The sequence below is a fragment of the Heterodontus francisci genome, chromosome 1 (genome assembly GCF_036365525.1).
Source record: "Heterodontus francisci isolate sHetFra1 chromosome 1, sHetFra1.hap1, whole genome shotgun sequence".
NCBI lineage: Eukaryota > Metazoa > Chordata > Chondrichthyes > Heterodontiformes > Heterodontidae > Heterodontus > Heterodontus francisci.
This window is the reverse complement of record NC_090371.1, coordinates 147,198,108-147,210,148: the sequence shown is the minus strand read 5'-3', so window position 1 is coordinate 147,210,148 and position 12,041 is coordinate 147,198,108.

The window sequence follows — 12,041 nt, the reverse complement described above, 5'->3', positions numbered from 1 at the left end:
CAGCATTGCCACCTGCTTTATTGACCTTGCCGTTTCCCTGCACCCAGTAAGACATTACACTGCAGCATAGGGAATGCCTTGACCTCACGCGGTGTGGTCCCATCAATCACATCCTTCAACGTAGCCATGACATTCCTAAAGTCCCAGTGGTCCAAAAGAAATATCTTGCCACAACACACATACATTGGCAAACAAAATAATTGCAAGGCTGCATGCTTCAAAAAAAATTAACCCCTGAATGCCTGAACCTGGGTGCTCTTTGTAAATCTCTGAGGTGTGCTTCTATGTGGTGCTGTCAGCTGAGGTGGAGACAGACTTCTGACTTTGCTGTCCCATGGCTTGAGATGTCCTTGGCAGTCAAATTCTGACTGCCTAAGGCCTGGAGCGTCCTGGCATATTGAGGACCTCCTGCACAGGGGCAGCAGCCTCCTCTGTCACCGTTGCTAAGTGAGACGCTGGTGTCACTGACAGAGGGGCCTTGGGAGTAGCTCCAGATCTATCCGGCAGCCGCTCCTCTGTCCTTTTAAGGCACACCTGTACCTCCCTACTCAACTAGCGAGTGCGAGGACCTGGCCGTGAGTCCAGGCACCTCAACCACCCACCCCGCACCTCCTCGCCCAGCCATTACTGCACAAAGATCATGGAGCTGGTGATGGCATACAGGCCTGCACACATCTCTGGCATCCACTGTGGGGTTTGCTGGATATGGCTCTCCATGAGGGTGGCCAATCTCTCGATGGAGGAAGCCAAGCGTGCAAGCACCAGAGACATGGCAGCACTCATGGTCTGGATGGACTCCTCCATCAGCCCTGCCATGGTGCACATAGTCTCTGGAAGCTCCGCCAGATGTTCCCTCACCTCACCCTGTAGCTCCAGCATCTGCTGCCTTGCTGTTGACTCCAAAGGCATGTCATCAGCCTGAAGGTCAGCATTGCCAGGCCCTCCTACAATCCTCCAAGTGTTGGTGGCCTCGGTAAACTTATGTCCAATGGAGTAGCTTGGAGGTGCAGCATTGTAAGATTGATATGTTGTCCTCTCTGTCTACACTTCAAAATTAGTGATTTGATGGTGCACACCATCTGTTCAGTCTATTTGGAGTGCCGGAAGAAATTATCTCTAATAATAGGCCACAATATGCAGGAAGTCCATTCCAAGACATGTGTGCCAGGTGGGGAGTCCATCACATGACATCATCACCGCATTATCAAAAGTCCAATAGTATGGCTGAACAGAGCACTATTGGTATCAGCAACCACCGCACTTGACATATCTCATAGCCACCTGATGATCAGAAACTTGGTGAAGTAATCCATAACAAGGAGGAAATCATCACCTTGAGCATGAAATAAATTTGTGCCAATCCTTGCCCATGGATGTGGAGGTGTTTCATGTGGGATTAAGGATTCCTTCTGTTTATTTGCCTGATAACTTTGGCATGCCTCACAAGATGTCACCACCACCTCAACATCACTGTTGATTCCTGGCCATTAGACTGTCTTCCTGGCAAGGCATCTGGTATGTTCTATTCCGAAATGCCCTTGATGCAGTTGGGTTAGAAAACCAGAATGCAGAGCATTGGGTAGCAGGACTTGCTTTTCTTTCAAAATCACCCTTGTGATAAACCGATCTTATCTCATTACGGCCAGAAACAGCGTAGACGTTTGGTTACTTCCTGTATGGTGTCAGGCCATCCTTCGACAAGCACCTTCCACAACAACAATAGGGTAGGTTCATATGCCATCTCATCTCTTAGTTGCTTCTATTTGTGAGGTCCAAAACTCATGAGGCCCATCTTTTTCTCTGCAGAGCTGTAGCTTGCAGTACTGGCAGCTGCCAGTACCAGCCTTTTATTTAATGCTTGACTTCCAGTGGCGCTGTTGAGCTCTTCCCACTCTTTTAGGCTTGGGCCCTGCCCAAAAAGTAAACAAAACAGGAAAAATAAAGCAGCTATGGCTGCGCTACTTCTTTTCAAATTTTTCAACACACTGCCAGATTAGTTGAAAGCTCCAATCTCCTGGAAATTTGCTTCCTGTTCTCACAGAGTTTCAACACCTCCTGGGGTCCTGTCTGCAGTCCCAGCTCACTGCACTGTTGTGGGGTCTCCTGCCAACTGCTCTCTGCCTGAATCTTCAGGAATTCCAGGTAGGCAATCGGCTGTTCCTTGTTCTCCCTTAGTGTGTTCCTCAGGAAAAACCAAATGCGCTACAATGTAATATTTGGTTATCTTAAGAAAAAATATATTCTAAACGTCAGCACCATGTAATATAACTTGTTTCTTTGGTATGTACACTATTGTAAGATTCACAGGACTTCAAGTAATATCCAAAGCAAATGTTGGGTTTTATAATTTATAATTATAATTTAACTGGATCATTCATAACTACTGCAAGAGCACATCTGCACACACATCACTCTGTTGGGCTAATACTCACAACTGCCTGGCCATGTGTGACACAACATCACTTCATCTATGATCTTCACTTACAGCTTTTTAAGCTGGTCCTCTTAAGTTCGGCCCACAACAGCAGTGATTGATGAAATGCTGCATGAAATTGTAGCTGACCAAGCAAACTGCATGTTGACTACTGCCTGGCATGGGCAGTTCCTGTAAAGAATTCACTTCAGATGGTTGAAGAGTATAGTCCCTATCAATTTGTCTATAGGAGAAATCCCAAATTGCTTTCTGTGCTGTGCGACAGTCCTCCTGCTCTGGAAGGTATTACAATTAGTTCCATTTTTCTGCGAATTTGAATGCTTTACATGCAGGGAGTCGGGCTTTCATGAAGGCTAAAATTTCGGAGAAAATTAGGAGAGCTCTAAGGCATTGCATAAGGCCATATGAGACAGATTTTAATTCAGGAGATTTTGTGTATTATAAAAGAGAGGGTCATAGGGAATGGAACGGCCCTGGTAAGGTGATAGTTTATGATTGTCAGACAGCAGTGATCAAACATCAAAATCAAACTGTTAAGGTTCATTTCTCATGACTAATCAGGATTAATTACAAAATCTCAGAATCTGAGTAGCTGATAGAAGGAAACGAGGCACGTTGTACCACAAATGCTCATGTATTTCGTGATTAAAGTCCTGAGGAACAGAATATGGTAGATCAAGGGTCGGGTAGTGTAATAAAGGTGCTTACTTTTTTAAATATTGTTTGAGAACTTGTGTGTAAAAGACTGTGGAGAATATTTGAAGAGATGCTGGACTTGTTTTTTTCTCAGGATCACTGGAAGGACACTTGGGACTTTGTTTAAAAAAAAACATTTATTGGATGTCATATGTCTTAAGCTAAGTAAACAGCAGAAGCCTTGCTGACTACTGGAGTTGCTAACAGAGAAATGATATGTCTAGATTGATGGTGGTCAGGAGTTGGTTTTGTTTTTGAACTGTTTGAATGGGCAGTTGGGGTGTAAGCCTGCTAAGAGAGAGAGAGAGGCAACCAACTCATCCTGTTCCACCTCTTCGAGAAACCCTGAGAATCAAGCATAAGAAATGGAGAAACTGATGCAGCATTTCTCCTGAAAAGCTTCTGCGAGACTTTCTCTTGACATTTCCTGAATGAACTGCTTCTGAAAAGATCCCATGACAACCACATGTATCTGGTGACACTTTCATATTTCTACCTGTGTATTAATGAGCTTTGCATCTTTATTGACTGAGTCTTGTTTTACAATAAGTTAATATTTTTGTTGTTTACTCAAGAAACCTGGTTGGTGGATATTTATTCTGAAACTAAAATAGCTAAAGTATATGATTGGCCATATCAGTAACTGGGTAATACATTTAAATATATGTTGTGACCCGTGGAGAAGTGGAACGAGAGAAAGGCAGTGCACTTCTCCATCCTCGGTCATTACATATAATTGGGGGCTCTTGCAGGATTCAAAATCCACAGACAAGTATGAGTGCTGGGACTTGCTGAGGTTAAGGCTGATTAAGATTTTTACAGTGAATTTTACTTTATGTATTGAAAATAAAAATGACTTTGTCAGTGGATATGACCTTTCTGGAGAAGGAGGATTTATCACTGAGTGATTGGCAAAACTTAACCAAGGCGAGGGTAATTGCATTGGCAGAACATATGAAGTTAGGTTAAAAGCAGGGGCTAAGAAAGCATATATAATTGAGGTAATAGCACAGCATTTGAATTTAGAAGAAGGAAAATGCAATCCAGGTGGTAATTCAGTTGAGTTAGCTAGAATTCAGTTGCAAATGAAACAGATTGAACAGGAAAAAGAAATGAGAAAACTTGAACTTGAAAGAGAAGCACTTCAGAGCGAAGAAAAGAAAAAAAGAAAGGGCAAGAGAAAGAGGAAAAGGAAAAAGAAAGAGCATTTCAAAAGCTAGAACTAAAATGGCAAAGGGAAAGAGAAAAGGAAAAAGAAGACAGGTAAGAGGGAGAATGGTAGTGAGAAAAGGTATTCCAATTAAAAAGGCTGGAAATAAAATGAAATGGTAGCCTTGACTCCAGGGAAAGTTCTGATGAGGAAGAATCTGACTCCAGCCCAGGACCCAGTGGGGAGCTATTTAAATTTTTGCAAGCCCTCCCAAAGTTTGAGAAAAGGGACGTAGAGGCATTTTTCATTTCTTTTGAAAAGATAACTAAACAGATGAGGTGGCTGAAAGAAAACTGGACACTGCTCATGAAAAGCAGGTTGATAGTCAGATCTCATGAAGTTTATGCCATACTTTCTGAGGAGGTTTCTGTAGATTATGAGATGGCAAAAAAGGTTATTCTAACTGCTTATGAGTTGGTCCCTGAAGCTTGCAGGCAGAAATTTGGGAACCTTCGGAAACAGCCTGGGCAGACTTATATAGAATTTGAGTGGGTAAAACAAATACATTTTGACCATTGGATGCAGGCACTAAAGGTAGAGGCCACGAATTCTCCTGGAAGAATTAAAAAATTCACTCCCCCTGTTAGTAAAAACCCACATAGAGAACCAGAAGTTTTTAACAGCCAGACACATAGAGAACCAGAAGTTTTTAACAGCCAGATGGGCAGCTGAGATGGCTGATGGTTATGAGCTTGTCCACTAGCCCAAACCCTTTTTCCGTCACCCCCACAAAACTGAGAAGGATAGAAGATGTGAGAGTGAAAGGAAGACAAGTAGCCAGGGACAAAAAGGGATAGGTGGGAACGCCCTGGGATTTCCTCCTCAGGCCAGAAAGGAAGGTGCTGAAGGTGGAAGTGAGTTCCAAAAACCTAAGTGTTACCATTGTCACAAGGTAGGACACCTTTGTGCAGATTGCTGGAAGTTATGGGGTAAACCAATGGGACTTGTTGGGGTGTACAAGACCAATGCAGAGAAAGTGGCCCTGCCCAGGAATACAACAGGCTGTAGCTCTGACTGCAACTGTAAGGTCAAGTACAAACACTGCTGTGAGTGCAGGGAAGGTGAACAAAATACCTGACAGCTAAAGGGAAATCTTGTCAAAAGGAAAAGTAACTCCCCATTCCTCAAGTGAGGCAGGTAAACCTATAGTTATACTTAGGGATACAGAAGCCAACCAAACTCTTTTTCTGGGGAAAGGCATGACTTTTCCACCAGAGAGCACATTGAATGCCAAGGTTTTAGTGAACGGTATTGGCGGGGAGTATACACCGGGACCTTTGTATCAGGTGCACCAGGATTGTGACTTAATGTCTGGAATGGTAACTGTAGGCATTGTCCATAGTTTGCCTGTAGACAGAGTTGACCTACTCCTGAGGAATGATTTGGCCGGAGTGAAGGTAGTAGCTTCTTCAGTAGTCACGGAAGTGAAGTCAAGGTGAGAGAGCAGTTGCAGGAAAAGGTTCCAAGAATATTTCCTTCAGGTGTAATGACCTGAGCAATGGTTAAACAAGTTCCATTGTTGGAGGTCAAAGTGGCACCACAGACAGATATTCAGCTATCTGAAACTTTCTTTGGGGATTTGGAAATCCGAAGGAAATGTTCAGTAAGTTTTCTCTCATCAAGGCCCAGCAAGCCAATCCAGAGTTAAGTAAAGTGGCACAATCGGCTCTAACTAAAGCTGAAATAAAGGGAGTTCTGGAATGCTATTATATTAAAAATGGGATTCTGATGAAGAAGTGGAGACCTCCTCACAGACCTGCGGATAAAGAATGGACGGTTGTTCACAAGATTGTAGTACTGCCCAATATCACCAGGAAATATTAAGGATAGCCCAGGAAATTCCTATGGAAGGACATGTAGGGATCTGGATGACACAATCATCTATATGGCAACAATTTTACTGGCCAGGCCTTTACAAGGCCGTGGTGCAGTTTTGTAAAACATGCCATACATGCCAGATTGTGGGAAAATCGCAACCTGCCACAAAACCGACACCTCTAATTCCCATACCAATTTTTGGGGAACTATTAGGGTTTTGGTAAACTGTGTGGGACCTTTACTGTAAACAAAAGCGGGACACCAATATATACTCACTTTTATGAATGTGGGTACTCGGTTTCCAGAGGCCATCCCCTTGAGAACAATTTCTGCTAACGTAGTGGTCGAAAAGTTAACCCAGTTTACTCGATATGGTCGAAAAGTTAACCCAGTTTACTCGATATGGATTACTGATTGAGATCCAGTCAGATCAAGGTTCCAATTTTATGTCGAAAATTTTTCAGGAAGTTATGAGTAATCTGGGTATAACACAGTTAAAGTCCTCAGCCTACCACCCATAGACACAATGGGTCTTAGAATGGTATCATCAGACCCTCAAAACGATGATCAGGGCATAGTGTCATGAATATCCCTATGATTGGACAAAGGGCTAGAATTTATTTTGTTTGCCACCAGGGGTTCACCTCATGAGTCTATTGGTTTTAGTCTTTATGAATTAGTTTATGGACATGAGGTAAGAGGTCCTCTAAAACTAACCAAAGAAAAGTTTTTTAGAACAGAGGGATGAATCTTCTGTGTTAGATTATGTATCCGTGTTCCAGGAGCAGCACATGAGAGCTGGCAAGGTGGCTCAGGATCACCTTAAAGCTTCTCAATCAATCATGAAGAAATAGGCAGACAAGCATGCCAAGACCTGAACATTTCAACTAGGGGATGAGGTATTGGTATTACTGCCTTTACAGGGTGAACCACAGAAAGCACGGTTCAGTGGTCCATATAAAGTAGTCAAAAGGTATGGTAAAGTAAATTATTTGATTGACACACAAGATTGCCGGAAAAAGAATCAGCTGTGGCACATCAAGATGTTGAACCAATATCACACACAACTCTCTAGGGTAAAGAATTCCAGACATTGACTACCCTCTGAGAGAAGAAATTTTTTGCATCTCAGTTTTAAATAAGTGTCCCCTTATTCTGTAACTATGTCCCCTAGTTTGAGATTCCCCCACTAGTGGAAACATCTTCACAACATCTACCCTGTCAAGCATCCTCAGAATCTTGTACGTTTCAATAAGATCACCCCTCATTCTTCTAAACTCTAATGAATAAAGGCTTAACCTGTTTAGCTGTTCTTGATAAGTCAACCCCTTCATCTCAGGAATCAGCCTAGTGAATCTCTTTTGAACTGTCTCCAATGCCACTATATCCTTTCTCAAATACGGGGACTAAAACTATACACAGTACTCCAGGTGCGGCCTCACCAACACCCTGTACAGTTATAACAAGACTTCCCTATTTTTAAACTCCAACCCCCTAGCAATAAACAGCAAAATTCCATTTGCCGTCTTAATTACTTGCTGCACCTGCATGCTAACTTTTTGTGTTTCATGCACAAGAACACCCAGATCCCTCTGTGCTGCACTTCGTTGGAGTCTCTCTCCATTTAAATAATAGTCTGCCTTTTGATTCTTCCGACCAAAGTGCATGACCTCACACTTTCCTACTTTAAACTCTATCTGTCAAGTTTTTGCCCACTCACTCAGCCTATCTATATCCCCTTGCAGATTCTTTATGTCCTCATCACAACATGCCCTCCCACATATTTTTGTATCGTCAGCAAATTTGGATATGTTACACTCTGCCCCCTCCTCCAAGTCATTAATATAGATAGTAAATAATTGAGGCCCTAGGACTGATCCTTGTGGCACTCCACTAGTTACGGCTTTCCAACCTGAAAAAGACCCATTAATCCCAACTCTCTGCCTTCTGTGTGTTAACCAATCCTCAATCCATGCTAATATATTACCCCCAATAATGTGAGCTCCTACCTTGTACAATAATCTTTTATGTGGCATCTTATCGAATGCCTTCTGGAAATCCAAATGCACTACATCTACCGGTTCCCTTTTATTAACTCTGCTTGTTATATCCTCAAAGAGCTCTAGCAAATTTGTCACACATGATTGCCTTTTCACAAAACCATGTTGACTCCGTTTGATTGTGTTAAGCTTTTCTAAATGTCCTGCTATTTCTTCCTTAATAATGGACTCTAGCATTTTCCCAACGACTGGTGTTAGGCTGACTGGCCTATAGTTTCCTTCTTTTTGTCTCCCTCCCTTCTTGAACAGGGGTGTCACATTAGCAGTTTTCAAATCTGCTGGGATCCTCCCGGAATCCAGTGAGTTCTGGAATATTTCGACCAATGCCTCCACTATCTCTGCAGCCGTTTCTTTTGAAACCCTTGGATTTAGGCCATCAGGTCCTGGCGACTTGTCTGCCTTTAGTCCCATTAGTTTGTCAAATACTTTGTCCCTCGTGATAGAGACTGTTACAAGATCTTTACTCCCATTAGCTCCTTGCTTATCTGATATCTGTGGGATGTTTATAGCATCCTCTACCATGAAGACTGATGCAAAATATTGGTTTAAATTATCTGCCATTTCCCTGTTCCCCATTATCAATTCTCCAGTCACATCCTCCAAGTGTTCCACGCTCACTTTAGCTACTCTCTTCCTTTTTATATACCCGTAGAAGCTCTTGCTGTTTGCTTTTTCTTTCTTGCCAATTTCCTTTCATAATCAATTTTCTCCCTCTTTATTACCTTTTTAGTCATCTGCTGCTGGTTTCCAAAAAAATCCCAATCCTCTGGCCTACCACTAGTTTTTGCCACTTTGTATGCCTTAGTTTTTGAGTGGTTACTCTCCTTGATCACCTTTGTTAACCACGGGGGGGCGGGGGTTCATCCTTCTCATCGAGTCCTTCTTTTTGACCAGGATAAATTTTTCCTGAGCATTATGCAATATCTGCTTAAATGTCTGCCACTGCTCATCCACTGACCTTCCCCTTAGTCTATTTTCCCAGCCTTCTTTCCTCATTCCTCCATAATTGCCCATGTTTAAGTTGAGGATACTGGTTTGAGATCTGAGTTGCTCACCCTCAAACTGAATTTGAAATTCTACCATATTGTGATCGCCACCCCCTAGAGGATATCTCTTATTAACCCTACCTCATTACAAATTACTAGATCTAAAATAGCCTGTTCCCTGATAGGTTCTGCAACGTATTGCTCTAAGTAACAATCCCTGATGCACTCTACAAATTTGTCTTCCGTGTTACCTCGGCCAATCTGATTTGTCCAGTCAATATGCAGATTAAAATCACCCATGACAAATTTAGCGCCCTTCTTACATGCCTCCAGTATTTCCCTATTTATACTTTGTCCTACAGTGAGGCAACTCTTCAGGGGACTATAGATGACTCCTACCCGTGACTTCTTCCCCTTGCTATTCCTTATTTCCACCCAGTCTGATTCCACATCACGATCTATTGCACCTTTTTCATTACTCACCACTGCACTGATATCTTCCTTTATTAACAAAGCTATGCTTTTATTTTCTGCCCCCTTCCTGTAACACTTGGTTTACCGTTCACCTCTTCACTACCCTGCACCTTTGCTCGCTCGTTTCTTTTTGCTTTTTTAAACTTCCCTTCAATTGAACCCTCCCCCCACTAATTAGTTTAAAGTCCTATCTACAATCCTAGTTATATGATTCACCAAGACACTGGTCCTAGCATGGTTCAAATGAAGCCCGTCCCAATGGAACAGCTCTCTCCTTCCCCAGTACCAGTGCCAGTGCCCATGAATCGGAACCCATTTCTCCCACACCAATCTTTGAGCCACTCATTTACCTCTCTAATCTTATTTACCCTATGCCAATTTGCACGTGGCTAAGGTAGTAATCCGGAGATTGTTACCTTTGAGGTTCTGCTTTTTAATTTAGCCCCAAGCTGCTCATAGTCCCAGAGCGGAACCTCTTTCCTGGTCCCACCTATGTCATTAGTACCTACATGGACCACGACAACTGGATCCTTTCCCTCCATTCCAATTCCTCTCCAGCCCAGAAGAGATGTCCTTAACCTTGGCACCAGGTAGGCAACACAACCTTCAGGACTCCCTGTCTCTGCTGCAGGGAACAGTATCTATTCCCCTAACTATGCTATCCCCTATTACTACTACATTTCTCTTTTCTCCCCCCACTTGAATGGCACTCTGAACCATGGTGCTGTGGTCAGTTTGCTCATCCTCCCTGCAGTCTGTGCCCTCGTCCACACTGGGAGCAAGGACCTTGTACCTATTGGATAAGGGCACTGGCTGAGGCTCCTCCAAAGCTAAATTCTGGATCCTCGTACTGGCCACACTCGCAGTCACACCCTCCTGTCCCTGGCCACGTTCCAAATTTGTTGTAATTAATCTAATTTGTGTGACTGTCTCCAGAAACAGTGTCCAGGTAACTCTCCCCCTCCCTGATGTGTCGCGGCATCTGCAACTCTGAGCCGAAGGTCCTCGAGCAGCCAACACTATGACTCTATGACTTGCTGCAGATGTGGCTGCCGTGGATCGCACTGGCATCCGCCAGCTCCCACATACTACAGCTGAAACACATTGCCTGCCCAGTCATCGCTATTCTATTTAATTAATTAATTTGTATGTTAAATATTTGGATGTTTGATGCTATGTTTGATTTAAATTAAATTAAATTAAAAGTACCTGTTTAAACAATCAATTGTAATTCATACTTCTAGTCCTGCTCTGTGTTTATACTCTTACTTATAACACTTACCGTTACACTACCACCATTGAAAAAAATGTAATTACCCAGCTCCTAATTTGAACCAATACCCTCCCTGCTGGTCCCTCTCTCTCTCTCTCTATATATATGTATATATATATGGCAAATTATCAAATCCGTCTTAGTTTTTATTTTTATACTTTGAATCAATCAAGTCTTATCTTATATTTGATTAACTTAGATTAAATTAAAAGCTTACCGGTATACTCACCCTGGCCTGCTTTCTGTTTCCCCACACACTTTTTTGATTGTGACGTCACTTTTCGATTTTTGATTTGCCTTCGACCCTCCCGCTCTTCTCCCGTTGCTTCTCTCTGAATCTCAGAGGTTCTGGTGTGCTGTTTAAATGTTATCCTCTCCCATTGCTTCTCTCTGAATCTCTGAGGTTCTCACAGGGTGCAGTGAGCTATTAAAAATACAGGCATGGCCACTTGCACAGAATGTGTCATTAAATCCAGAGCTGCCCGGATGACAAAAGAGGTAGAGATTATGATAAAGAAGAAAAAGTGCGCTACTGACAGATGCCAGGTAGAAAATACTATTGAGAACCAGGCTGAATACAGAAGGTCCAGAGGGGAAGTGAAAAAGCAAATAAGAGAAGCAAAGAGAGAGCATGAAAAGAGACTGGCAGCTTGCATTAAAGGCAATTCCAAAGTTTTCTATAGGGATATAAATAGCAAAAGGCTGGTAAAAGGAGAAGTGGGATCAATTAGGGATGAGTAAGTGGATTTACTCATGGAGGCAGAGGGCATAGCTGAGGTATTAAATGAATACTTTTCATCTGTCTTTACCAAGGAAGAAGATGCAACCCAGGCAATGTTGAAAGAGAAGGTAAGAGGGGTTTAAAATTGATTAAGAGGAAGTATCAGTTAGGCTGTCTATACTTAAAGTGGATAAAACACCAGGGCCAGATGAGATGCATCCAAGGATACTGAGGGTGGAAATCGCAGAGGCACTGGTCATAATTTTTCAGTCTTCCTTAGACTCGGGGGTGGTGCCAGAGGACTGGAGAATTACAAATGTTACACCCTTGTTCAAAAAAGATAAGCCCAGCAACTACAGGCCAGTCAAG